Below are 13517 nucleotides of genomic sequence, written 5' to 3'. Positions count from 1 at the left end.
CATGCAAGGTCACTTTGACTCCTTTGATAGTCCCAAGACCTTGCTGAAAAATGTTCAGACAGCTATTTTCTAACTGAAAAATGTTAAGCCAATCTAGGTGAATCTTTCTCAACCAAGTTTGCCCATTAAGCTTGGATCTGACCCTTTTTACTACAATCAATGGTAACTGAACCAGCTGTTTCTTATTAGAGACCAGAATGGAAGTTGAACCCTTAAACTATAAAGATTCATCATTATAGGTTCTTGGCGTAATGAACGTCTTACACAAACTTCAGGGCTGGAGTCCTGAGCGAATTTTGTTAAAGACTGGTTCTGTGATCACTGAAAAGGTTGTCCTGGTATCGACCTCCATTAGAACCAGGTGATCATTTAACCAGATATTTATTTTGATTGGATTTGATTTGGATGTTGCTCAGCAATTTAACTGTGTTTTAAAATGAGTTTAAACACCTGATGTGTAAATGTGCTTTCTAATGTGAAATGTGTAATACAGCTGGATTTTAGCATTGATGGAAATGTTCTGCACTGTTGCTAAAATGGTGGAGGCCGAAAATCAAAAGTCTGAAATCTACCTACTATTTTTGTGGGGGGAGTTGGGTATCATGCTTTGTGTGTATACATTTCACAATGGCAGTGCCCATATAAATCAACAGTATCCTGTGCTCATATTTGATTTCAGTGGCCCAAGTATGTGAAACATGATCTGTACATGGTAAATCTACTAGGACGAAGTCTAAACTTTGCAGAGCTCTTTACATTTTTGATAAAGATAAGGTGACCTTTAGGATTTTAAAGGTAGACAAAAATTCACAAACTGTTACTCTTCGGAGGGTCGGTGTGGACTTGTTGGGCCGAAGGGCCTGTTTCCATACTGTCAGGAATCTAATCAAACCTGTGCAGATACAGGGCGAATGTGCAAACTCCACACAGACAGTCGCATGAGTTGCCTAACTGCCAAAATTATCAAAGGAACTAACCAATTGACCAGGCGTTTAGAAGTCCTGTGATACCTTTAAAAAAGGTACTACAATGTTGTTAAAAAAAACATTGTTTGTTATTTCACTCTATTGACATAAACCTGAGGGCTGCGACCAGTAGATTAGTGCTTTATAATTGATTTTGCAACCTATTATCAAAGCCTGCCATTTCATAATTTGATTGACATGTCCAAATTGTTATTGAATGTCCGAAGTAGGACTATGAATGCCAGTGCTTGTTTTTATAAGGAATATTAAGTATAATTTATTTATTTGTTGAATGTGGGCATCACTGGCTGGCCAGCATTTATTACCCATCCCTGGTTGGCATTGAGAAGGTGGTGGAGCTGTCATCTTGAACCACTGCAGTCCATCTGCTGTCTGTTGACCCTCAATGCCTTAGGGAGAGAATTCCAAGATTTTGACCCAGCGACAGTGAAGGACCACATATTTCCAAATCAGGATTTTGAGTGGCTTAGAGGGAAACTTGAAGGTGTTCCAGTGTGTCTGATATCTTCCTTCTAGACAGAAGTGTTCAAGGGTTTGGAAGGTGCTGGCTGAGGATCTTAAATTAATTTCTGCAGTGTGTTTTGTAGGCAGTACACACTTTTGCTACTGTGTGTCATTGGTGAAGAGAATGGAGGCTTGAGGAGGTAGTGCCAATCAAGCAGGCTGCTTTCTCCAGGATGGTGTCAAGTTTCTTGAGTGATGAAGCAGCTGAAATGGGGTGGGCCAATAATACTATCCTGAGGAGCTGCTGCAGAGATGTCCTGAAGGTGAGATGACTAACCTCCAACAATGACGACTGTGTGTTAAGTATAACTTCAATCAGTGAAAAATTGGCACCCTAATACCCAATGATTTTAGTTTTGCTACGACTTCTTGATGCCACACCCAGTCAAATGGAGCCTTGATGTCAAGAGCTGTCACTCTCACCTCACCTCTGCAATTCAACTGTTTGGTTCAAATATGGACAAACGCCATAATGAGGTCAGAAGCTGAGTAGCCCTGCCAGAACCCAAACTAGGCCTCACTGGGCAAGTTATTGCTGAGCAGATGCTGTTTGACAGCACTGTTGATGACACCTTCCATCGTTTTACTGATGATCAAGGGTAGATTGATGGGGCAGTAATTGGCCGGGTCAGATTTGTCTTGTTTTTTATGTATAGGACTTACCCAGGCAATTTTCCACATGGTCAGGTAATGTCAGTGTCGTAACTGTTGTAGCTTGGGTAGGGGAGTGCTAAATTTTGGAGCACAAGTCTTCAGTACTAAAGCCAGAATGTTAAAAGGGCCCATAGCCTTTCAGCATCTCCAACCGTTTCTTGATACCACATGGAGTTGAATTGGCTAACGACTGGTGTCAGTAATGCCTGGAACCAGTGGAAGAGGCAGAGTTGAATCATCCTCTCGGCAGTTCTGGCTGAAGATTGTTGTGAATGTTTCATCCTTATCTTCTGCACTGATGTGTTAGACTCTTCCATCATTGAGGATGAAGATACTTGAGGAGCCTCCTTCTCCAGTAAGCTATTTAATTATCCACTGTCATTCACACTGGATGTGGTAGGGACTGCAGAGTTTAGACCTGATCCGTTGGTTACGGACTTGTATAGCTCAATCTATCACTTGCTGTTTGCTCTCAAGTAATCCTTATTTGATAACTTGACCAGGTCGACACCTCATTTTTAGGTATTTCTGGTGCTGCTGCTGGCATGCCCTCCTGCATTCTTCATTGAACTGGCTATGATCCCCTGGCTTGATAGTAATGGTTGAGTGGGGAATATGCCAGGCCATGAGGTTACAGATTGTGCTGGAATACAGTTCTGCTGCTGTTGATGGCCCACAGTGTGTCATGGATGCCCAGTCTAGATCTGTTTTTAAGTCTGTCCCAGTTAGCACCATGCTAGTGCCAGACAACATGATGGAGGTTATTCTCAAAGTGAAGGCGTGAGCTTGTCTCCATAAGGTGTGTGGTGGTTGCTTTTACTGATGCCATCTTGGACAGATGCATCTACAGCTAGCAGCTTGGTGATGATAAGGTCAAGTCTGTTTTTCCCCTCTTGTTGGTTCCCTAACCACCTGCACAGTCCCAGATGTTCTTTCGGACCCAACCAGCTTGATCAATAGTACAACTGCTGAGCCACTTTTGAAATCCACCATCGAGAGTACATTTTTTGTGTCTCAGTACTTCCCCTAAGTGTTGTTCAACATAGAGGAGTACTGATTCATAATCTGACAGAGGATGGTACACGGTAATCAGCAGATTTCCTTGCACATTTTTAACTTGAAGCCATGAAACTTCATGAGGTCTGGAGTTAGTGCTAAGGGTTCCCAGGGCAACTTCCATCCTGACTGCATAATCACTGTCCACAGATGGTGGTGTCTGTAAGGTATGATTCAGTGAGTATGACTATGAGCCCCAATCTGGCACCAAATGTTAGCAAGAAGGACTTTGCAGAGTCCTTAGAATACCTAGATCAATGTCACATGATCTGTTCAGTTTCTTTGATACTTTGTAGCAATTGGTATAACAGAATGGCTTGCTAGGCCAGTTCAGAATGCAGAGTCAGCCACATTGTTATGGGTCACGTGTAGACCAGTGAGGATGACAGATTTCTTTCCACGAAGAACATTGTTGAAACCCATCTAATTCACTAATGATTTCATGATTCTTAATTCCACCAATTGCCATGGAGGGACTCAAATCCAGGTCCCCAGATTTAACAGAGTTTCTGGATTAATGGTCTAGTGATAATAGAGAAGGCCATTGCCTTCTCTTGATGGGTTTTAATTAATACGTTTTTATGAATGAGTTTTTTTTTAAAACAAAGTCTAAGTAGACACTGGAACTTTACTATACTTCTTTTCAGTATGGGTCCTGACGCCTGTCCATAGTGGTTACTAGATGAATTACTAATTGTGGGTGTAGATAAATGTAATATAGGTAGATATCAAAGGACAAAGAATACAGATGTAGAGCATGGGTTGGCACATCTGCCATTTGTTGGCCTAGCCTGGATATTGTCTACATTTTGTCATATTTGAACATGGACTATTTCAGTATCTGACTCGTCGTGCATGATATTGAACATCTTGTAATAAGGTTAGAAGTAGGGATGTTTGCTGATTAAAATGGAAGAAAGGACATTGATGAAGCAACTGAAGATTGTTGGGCCAGGACAGTCCCCATGGTACTCCTGCAGAAATGTCTTGGAGCTGAGATGACTGACCTCCAACAACCATCTTTCTGCGTACCAGGTATGACCCTAAACAGCAGAGAGTTTGCCCCTGATATAGATGATTCCAGAATTGCTAGGGCTCCCTGCTGCCACACTATCTAATGTGGCCTTGACATCAAGGGCTATCACTCTCATCTCGCTTCCGGAATTCATTTCTTTTGTTCATGTCTGAACCAAGGCTGAAATGATGTCAGGGGTTGAGACCCTGGCAAAACCCAAACTTGGCAATAGATAGCATTTTGATGACACCTTCCATAACCTTACTGATGGTAATGTCACTAGACTAGTAATCCAGAGCCTCTGGGACACGGGTTTACATCCTGCTATAGGAAATAGTGAAATTTTAATTCCAACATGTCCGGAATTCAAAGCTAATCTAATCTATCATTCACTCACTCTTTACTATACATTGGAATTGGCTGTCTAGGCAGTTCCAATCAGTTCAAAGGGAACTAGAGATGGGCAGCAAACAGCCACATTTCATACAAGAATTTGGACCACCTTATGTATGATCACATTTGGCTTCCAAGGCCATCTCAAGTTGATTAGAAAGAATCTCCTTGCTCAGTGATGCAGAAAGTCCTCAAGTTCCATTTAATTAACTGTCCTTGCACCTGGGCTACAGGAAATGTCCATTGCCTTGGAATTCTGAGCTATGAATCTACTTTTTGAAATGCAAACACAAAGTTTGAACTAATTTGGAATTTTATTCCATTTCACTCATTACACTTATAAAAAGTATGTTTCCTAATTTGTGTGAAGATTTGACCAATATACTTTTCTGTTCTGCATTCCACTGTTACACTGCTATGGACTTCCCAGAGCACAAAGTTGAACAATTACCCCAATTGTCTAGGTTCATACTTGAAAAATGGGTTATGTTCTGGAGGAAAGTGAAAAATGTTTGGTCTGTATCTTGATGCAAGAGGAAATACAATAGAAGAGATAATAAAGTGGTGTAACTGAAACTAATGCATAGTACCTGGCAGTCGAAACGTACTTTCTTCAGTGATGCATGCAATAAATATGCTTTTGTTAATCTTCACTTAAAACAGAATCTTCTGCCTTGTTAATAAGTGGGTAATCATTTTCTCTATAAAACATGATAAAATGTTTATTTAAAGTGTATTTCATGCATTGTTTGAGATACAGTAGATAAACTACAGTTGAACATTTTAGTTTTTTCAGTTCATTAATGAAAACTGTTCATACTAAGAGGTACCAGAGACAATATTGTGACAATAATACATCAAAAACCTGTATCCAACACTTATTAAATCAATTTGCAATTATTCAGAATGTGCTTACCTAAGTTTGCAAGATTGGCAAATGATAATGGAAAATCCGACTACTGTGAGCAGTAATTCAAATTGATATGAAAATACTTTAAAAGCGTACAACATCTGATGTACAACATTGCTGTACATGTGTATATTCACACAAACACCAAGGACATTTGTTTTGATTTACAAAACAACACAAGAATACTATCTTCTGTAGAATCAGACAATCTTGTGTTACATGGAAAACTATACACAACAAAACACACAAAATTCATATTGTTGTCATCAGACAAGAACATTCATAGAGATTACAAACTAAATTCCAGTTATTGTTTTGACCACACACCCAGTTCACTTCAATTTTGATTCCCCATTAACTTGTTTTACACCATTTACATATTTGTGAATAAACTCTAATCACACCTACATGCATTATATGTTCCTAAGTCTCATTTTACAAGGTTCCAGAAGTTTTCTTCTATAATAAATTAGTTGTTTGTTTAAATGAGAAGTAATTCAGATTTCCCAGTAGTGAACCAGAATAAGGTAATGATTGTAAAAGTTTTCATTGAAAATAAAATTATTTCTGCTGGAATGTGGAGGCTATACATTTGAACCCTCAAACGTCCAATCTATAAAGACCTTGCCCAGGCAATATTGATCAATAATTTTGTTGTCCCTTGCTATTATGGAAACAGCACTGTAACGTTCACCTGGAACATATAGAAGGATTCTACCTCAACAGGAACTCCAAGACGTGACAGAAGCTTTAAAAAGCTCCAGTAAAATATAAAAGAGGAATAAAATTGTTCTTCCATTTAACCAAAACAAGCAAGGTTCAATGAGTAAAGTATTGTCTCTATTTGTGCATGTGAGCAGCGTGGCTACACAACGTGAAATATTACATACTGTCCCACAGGGTGAAGTGATGTCAATGTGCACTTTGGAATCACACTGAAGTCGCCAGTCTTGGTTTGATTTTTTTTCTTCTTCAGAAGCTCTGGCACTCCTGTTTTTTTTTAAACCCCCACACTACCGCCTAGCTGTGGTAGTGCTTATTTTACCCCAGCACCCATGGTGTGTGTGCAGGTGTGAGACACAGTGAGAGACACAAGGTGTATGAATCATTATTCAATTTCCACCACCAGGAAGATAGGAAAACACTCGAGTGGCCAGTGACAAGCAGTGCCCTTCACATCAAAGGGCAATGCTGTGTGATCAAACAGTGAAGAGGAGGGCAGGGATTAAATCAAAATAGAGTTGGAGGGGGAAATAATGCACTCTGCGGCGCCCACCTCTCCCTGAACAACTCCAGGGTGTTGGTGGACACCGTGTGCTCCTTTTCCAAGGACACCCGGGCTCTAATGTAACCGCGGAAGAGGGGCAGGCAGTCGGGCCTAATGACCCCCTCCATGGCCTGCTGCCTTGACCTGTTTATGGCCAGTTTGGCCAGGCCCAGGAGCAGACCCACAAGGAGGTCTTCAGACCTGCCCTCCCTCCTCCGTACTGGGTGCCCGAAGATCAGGAGCGTGGGCAGTCTTGGTTTGATACAACATGAATTGCATTCTGATTGGCTGTGATTTTGCTGTTAACAATCAATTTGGATCCACATGATAAACTGGAACAACAGTTGGTCTGAAGAGATTATGTTCACCCTCTATGTTAGTATATTCGAGGCAAACAATGGAAAATTACTTAGAAGTATGTGGAATAAATGAATCAAATTTAATATAGGGCAAGATGAAGTAAGGTGGGAAGGGTTCACTTGGAACTAAGAATTTTCCTGTGCGTGTATTGTGCACATAAAAGTACTAATCATGTTGGAAATTGTGGCATTGGAAAAGCACAGCAAGTCAGGCAGCAACTGAGGAGTAGGAGAATCGATGTTTTGGGTATAAGCCCTTCATCAGTAATGTTGGAGGGCTGGGGGGGGTTTCATGGGGAAGTGGGCCTGAGAGATAAATAGGAGGGTGGGGTTGAGGTAGCTGTGAAGGCAATAGGTGAGGGGGTGGGGGTTGATGGTGACAGGTCAGAGGGGAAGGTGGACCGAGTAGGGTATGAAGGAAGATGGCCAGGTACTATAGTTTAAGAGGGCAGTGCCAAGTTGGAAGGTTGGATCTGGGTTTGGTGGGGGGAAACCAGATGAAAAACTGATGATGTCGACATTGGTGCCATGTGGCTGGAAGATCCCAAGGCCTTTCTCCAGGTGTATGTGCCTTGGATTTGATAGTGGAAGAGGCCCAGGACTTGCATGTCCTTGGCGGGGGGAGGGGGGAGCAGAGGAGGAGTTGAAGTGGTCAGCTACAGGGCAGTGGGGTTGTTTGGTGCGTGTGTCCCAGATATGTTCCCTGAAATGTTCCATGAGTTGGCATCCTGTCTCCCCAATGTCGAGGAGACCACATTAAGAACAACAGACACAGTAGATGAGGTGTTTGGATGTGCAGGAAAATCTCTGCTGCCTGTGGAATGATCCTTTGGGGTGTTGGACGGAGGTGGGGCACCAGTTTTGCACTATTTGTGGCAACAAGGGAAGGTGGTGGAAGTGGAGGGTACATTTGTGGGGACCGAGGTGTGGACCTAATGAGGGAGTCGGAGAGGGAATGGTCTCTACAGAGTGTTGATAGGGGTGGGCATGGAAATAAATCTCTGGTAGCAGGGTCCAACTCTAGGTGGTAGAAATGGTGGAAGATGAGGAGGTGTATCCAGAGACTAGTGGGATGGAAGACTGGGAGATTCTATTCTTCTATCCTTGTTGCAGTTGGAGGAGTGGGGTTAGAGGGTGGAGATGCAGGAAGTGGAGAAGATATGCTGGAGGGCATTGGGAGGGGAAATTGCAGTCCTTGAAATAGGAGGCCATCTGGGATGTCCTGGTATGAATTGCTCCTCCTGGGAGCAGAAAAGGTGGAGGTGGAGGAACTGGGAGTAAGGGATAGCATTTTTACAGGATTGGGGTGATGGGAGGTAGTGTAGTCTAGATAGTGATGGGAATTGGTGGGTTTAAAGTAGATATCTGTGTTGAGTCAGTCACCAGAGATGGAGATGGAGAGGTCCAGGAAGGGGAGGGATGTGTCCAAGATGGTGCAGGTGAACCTGAGGTCAGGATGGAAGGTGTTAATGAACTGTTCAACCTCCACCACCCTGAACCAATACAGTCATCAATGTAATGCAGGATAAGGTGGGGGGTGGTGCCAGTGTAGCTGCAGAGGGTGGACTGTTCCACATAGTTGACAAAGAGGCAGGCATAGCAGGGGCCCATGCAGGTGCCTATGGCTACCCCCTTTGGTCTGAAGGAAGTGGGAGGACTTGAAGGAGAAGTTGTTGAGGGTGAGGACCAGCTCCACCAATTGAATGAGCATTTTGGTAAAGGGGTTCTGGTTGGGTCAGCGAGAGAGGAAGAAGTGAAGGGTCTTGGAGGCCTTCACCTTAGTAAATGGACTTGTAGAGGATTGGATGTGGTGATGAGGAGGCGTTGGGGGCTGGGGAAACAAAAGTCATGGAGGAGATGGAGGGTGTGGATGATGTCCCAAACCTATGTGGGGAGATTCTGGACCAAGACTGACAGATCGGTATCAAGATATGAGGAAATAAGTTTGGTGGGGCAGAGGCAGGTGGAGACAATGGGTCAACCAGGGCAGTTGGGTTTGTGAATTTTGGATAAGAGGTAGAACCAGGCAGTGAGGGGCTCTGGGACTATCAGGTTGGAGGCTGTGGATGGCAGATCCCCTGAGGTGATGGTCATGGTCAGGGGATCGATAGGAGGAGATGTCTGTGAGTTGGCACCTAGCTTCAGCGGTGCACAAAACTACAGTGGGTTTAATGGTGAGGTTGGGGTTGGAGTGGAGGGCTGCATTTTATGAGGGTTAGAGAGGTGGACAGGTGGTCAATGTCGTGGTGGCGATTGAAGATAAAGAGGTCGAGGGCGGGTGATATTCACGATTGTCCAAGTAAATGGAGTATATTGAAGGTGGGACTAGAAGTTCTTGGAGGGGTGGGTGGGAGTCCAGATGGAAATAAGTAAGCATGGAGATGAAACCGGCAGAAGAAAAGTTTGATGTCACTACCCAAGGCCATATCATTAATTGTATAACTCCTACCCTCGTTTTTTGGACCAAAATGCAATACCAGTCATTTATCCAGATTGAACACCATCTGCTAATTTTCAACCATTGAGCTATTTGATCAATAACCTTGCAAAACCTTCTTCACTATGCTACCAATTTTGGTACCGTCCACAAACTTAGTAATCATGCCTTCTAAATGCTCATGCAAATAATTTATAAATGACAAACAAAAGAGGACCCAGAGCCAATCCCCATGGAACAGGTCTTCATTCCAAAAAGCAACGCTCTATCATTACTCTGTCTCCTGCCTTAAATGAATTATGTATCCTGAATCTATCACCCTGAATCCCATGTGACCTAACTTTACTAATTAGTCTAGCATTCAGAACCTTATTAAAGGTTTACTAAAATCCAAATAAACAATGTCTATTCCTCTGCCATCAACAGTTCTGTGACTTCATCAAGAAACTCTATCAAGTTTGGGAGACACAATTTTCCTTGCACGAAAACCATGCTGACTATCCCTAATCAATTTTTGCTTCACCAAATATCCATAAATCCTATCTTTTATGATCACCTCCAACAATTTACACACAACTGAAGTCAGATTCACAGGTCTACAGTTCCCAGGTTTCTCCTTACAACCCTTCTCATACAGAGGTACAGTATTTGAAATGCAAAATTTATATGAAGTGACAGTAAACCAATTCCTCAATGAGAAGGAAGTGAAATTGGGGTAGGAGGGAGCCACCAAGGCTGCTCATGCACACTTCTTATTGTCCTTATGTCAGAGTCAGAAACAACCCCATATCTCAACTGGTAACTTTTCATTATACTGAAAATTTATAAGGAAAGGGAAATGAGATTTTTTAAAAAAATTTTGATGTGAAATGCAACTGTCACTGCTCCATAGTCTGTATATCATTTAACACAGTATCCACATTAAAGATACTGTAATAGAGCAATGGGACATCCTGAGTTCATGAATAAAAACATTGAATACAACGCATCCTTTTTATCTGGCTTTTGATGCATTTTTCATGCACACATCTGGCTTGTGTGCATTTAAAATTTTTCATCTTTCAAAATCCCTACCTGTCACCTGCCGGCATTCTTCTGAGCAATGAACATTCATGCTAATGCTTTGTTTCAATAACACTTTTCACACTCCAGCACATAACACACAGGTAAATGTTTAAAAATATCTGCAGTAGCATGGGAAGATGGTCACGAATGTATGGGTGTTTGATATTTATCTTCAAACACATCACTATTAATCTTTTTCTCCTCTTCATTGTCCTGTACACATTTCTTTAAATCTGTTTTTACAATAGAGTTTTTTGAGTAGGTTTTTACTCTACAATGTGGTTACTTCCCAAGGAGGTATATGGAAAATTCACTGGCATCCAAAGGCACATTACATGCATTATTCATACAATTCATTCAGATAGTAGGATTCCAAAATATTATAATTACAGCACACATCTAAAGTATCAGGTGTCCACTCATTCAAGTACTAAGAAGCTGCCTTATTACAATCTGAAACACATAAACCTCTATGAATATATCAATAGGACTGCTGCAATTGCACTAACACCCATCAAATTCTATTGCTACCCTTAAGGCACTTTTACAATTTGGCACTTCAGTAGTTTGAATAATGAGGGAGCCATGTTCATAAACCAGTTTTCTCCCCCCTCCCCCACCAATCTCTAACATTAAAGCAATCCCGATGGCCTAATCCCAACAATAGAGTCAAAATCATAGGCACATTAAAAAGTAACATGTTGTTACTAATTTGACCTAATGTCAGATGAATCCCTAAGGGATCTTGGACCATTTCATTCTGGATTTAGAATTTTTTAACATTCAAACATTCTCTTAAATGTTGCTGCAAACTGGAATAATCAGTAGCACCAGATATACTGCACTCTTAAATTTTCTTTTAAGAAATATTACATCTATTTTTAAAGTGCACCCATAAATTCTGTGTTTGGTCCACTATCCCAACAAAACTCCATAGAAATAGCATCTTAACAAAACAATGATTGGAGGTAATTTTTCAGAGGTTATTTGATTTTTCTATATTCAATGTCAGCTTGTGGTTCACATTCCATCACTGAGAAAGCCACTCCTTTATGGACTTTGGATAAAAGTGTTATCCATACATAAAATGTAAAAATCACACAACACCAGGTTGTAGTCCAATAGGTTTATTTGGAAGTACTCGCTTTCAGAGCGCTGCACAGCTGTCTGATGAAGGAGCAGTGCTCCAAAAGCTACTAGTTCCAAATAAACCTCTTGGATTATAAATTGGTGGTGTGTGATTTTTAACTTCGTCCACCCCAGTCCTACACCGGCACCTCCATATCATGGCACACATAAATAGACTTTGAAGTAAATACAGAAATTATTAATGTAACAAGGGAACAGTAAAGGACTTAATCCTCTAAGGACCATCAACGTCAACCAATTGTGTTATGCATTGTCAACAGCTCTGCTGTCTGCACAGATAGTATTGAAATTATTTTCCAACATTATTTGAGAAGTCAATTTCATGGAGTTTGTTAGAAATTAAAGCATGAATTTCAACACCTTTTTTAAAACAGAAATAGTATCCTTTTTAATACTGTGACAAGACTAATAAACCAAGACAACAGACAAAAGTATTATATATTTAAGAAAGTAAATATGCAGCGTTGTTAATTAATAGGGTGGACATTGCTTTCTTAATCACAGATTACATAGTGGTCACAGTAAGTGATGTTTTAACTAAGGAGATACTAAGGCCTCTTTAAAGTAAAATATATATTTTTTTTACAGGTATGGAAAATATTATTGAACTGAACAGAGATGATACCAAACTGCAGCAAAATGCAGATCAAATCCAATAGTTTGTCTACAAAGCAGCAGTTAATATTTGCAAACAAAACTTGGGTTGTTTTTTTTATTGAAATCATATCGGTAAGACTCCAATTTTCATCCCGTTATTATGCTGTCAGCAAGAATAAAACTGGGAATGTAACCACTCCACCAAGAGTAGGAAAAAGAAAAAACAGTCAGGAATGTTACTTCTGATCAGTAAACATTACTAAACATAAGTAAACAATTTGATGTAACATTAAAATAGGATGAAGTTTGATGAATAAAATTTGTTTTATGGACAATTATTATTGATGCTCACTTTAGAAGTGCACACAAATGGTCACTTAGAAAAGGTACATAAATGCTACTGCCATGATCACTGCTTTCAAGAACATTTACAACAATCAGAGTTGGTTAGATGATGAAAAAAAGAAAGAGGCCAAGGTATCTCCTACAGAATGGCTTAAAGTTGGAAGCTTTCAATGCGTCTTGATTTTGGGGGTTGTGAAACAAGCCTAAGTGAAATAAGCCTAACTAATAATCCTTGATCTTGCTTGCACTTGATTAGCAGTAAATCTGAAAGCATTCATACTTATAATGACACCGCACAGATGCACAAAAGTTGGGGAGTTTAAAATTCTGTTAATTTAATTTCTTCTGAGTTTAATAAGTAAATACTAGACTGTGACCATTGATAACACTCAATGCCAATAGCAACCATTTGTAATTTGGAGCTGTAGACAACATCGGTAAAGATTCCAAAATGCTTTCACTCTGGAAGTGAGGCATTTAATGAACTGAGGTAAGTTAGGAGTTTAATAGTTGAACAAGTTGGATCTGTGTTTTCTCAGCTTAGGGAAGAGAAAAGTTGCCTGCTGCACAGCTCCCAGGATGTAGATCTAGTTACAGAATTTTATTGGCTATCATATCAAACTCCCATCCCTCCAGTTTGCTGGTAGCCCTGTGTAATATCTAAATAGCTGCAATCATCATTGAGCAGTACAATTGCTGAGTGGTTGGCACTGCTGCCTCACAGCATGATGGACCCAAGTTTGATTCCAATCTCAGGCAACTGTGTGGAGTTTGCATATT

The sequence above is a fragment of the Chiloscyllium punctatum genome, chromosome 3 (assembly GCF_047496795.1).
Source record: "Chiloscyllium punctatum isolate Juve2018m chromosome 3, sChiPun1.3, whole genome shotgun sequence".
Lineage (NCBI taxonomy): Eukaryota > Metazoa > Chordata > Chondrichthyes > Orectolobiformes > Hemiscylliidae > Chiloscyllium > Chiloscyllium punctatum.
Note: the sequence above shows the minus strand (reverse complement) of the source record.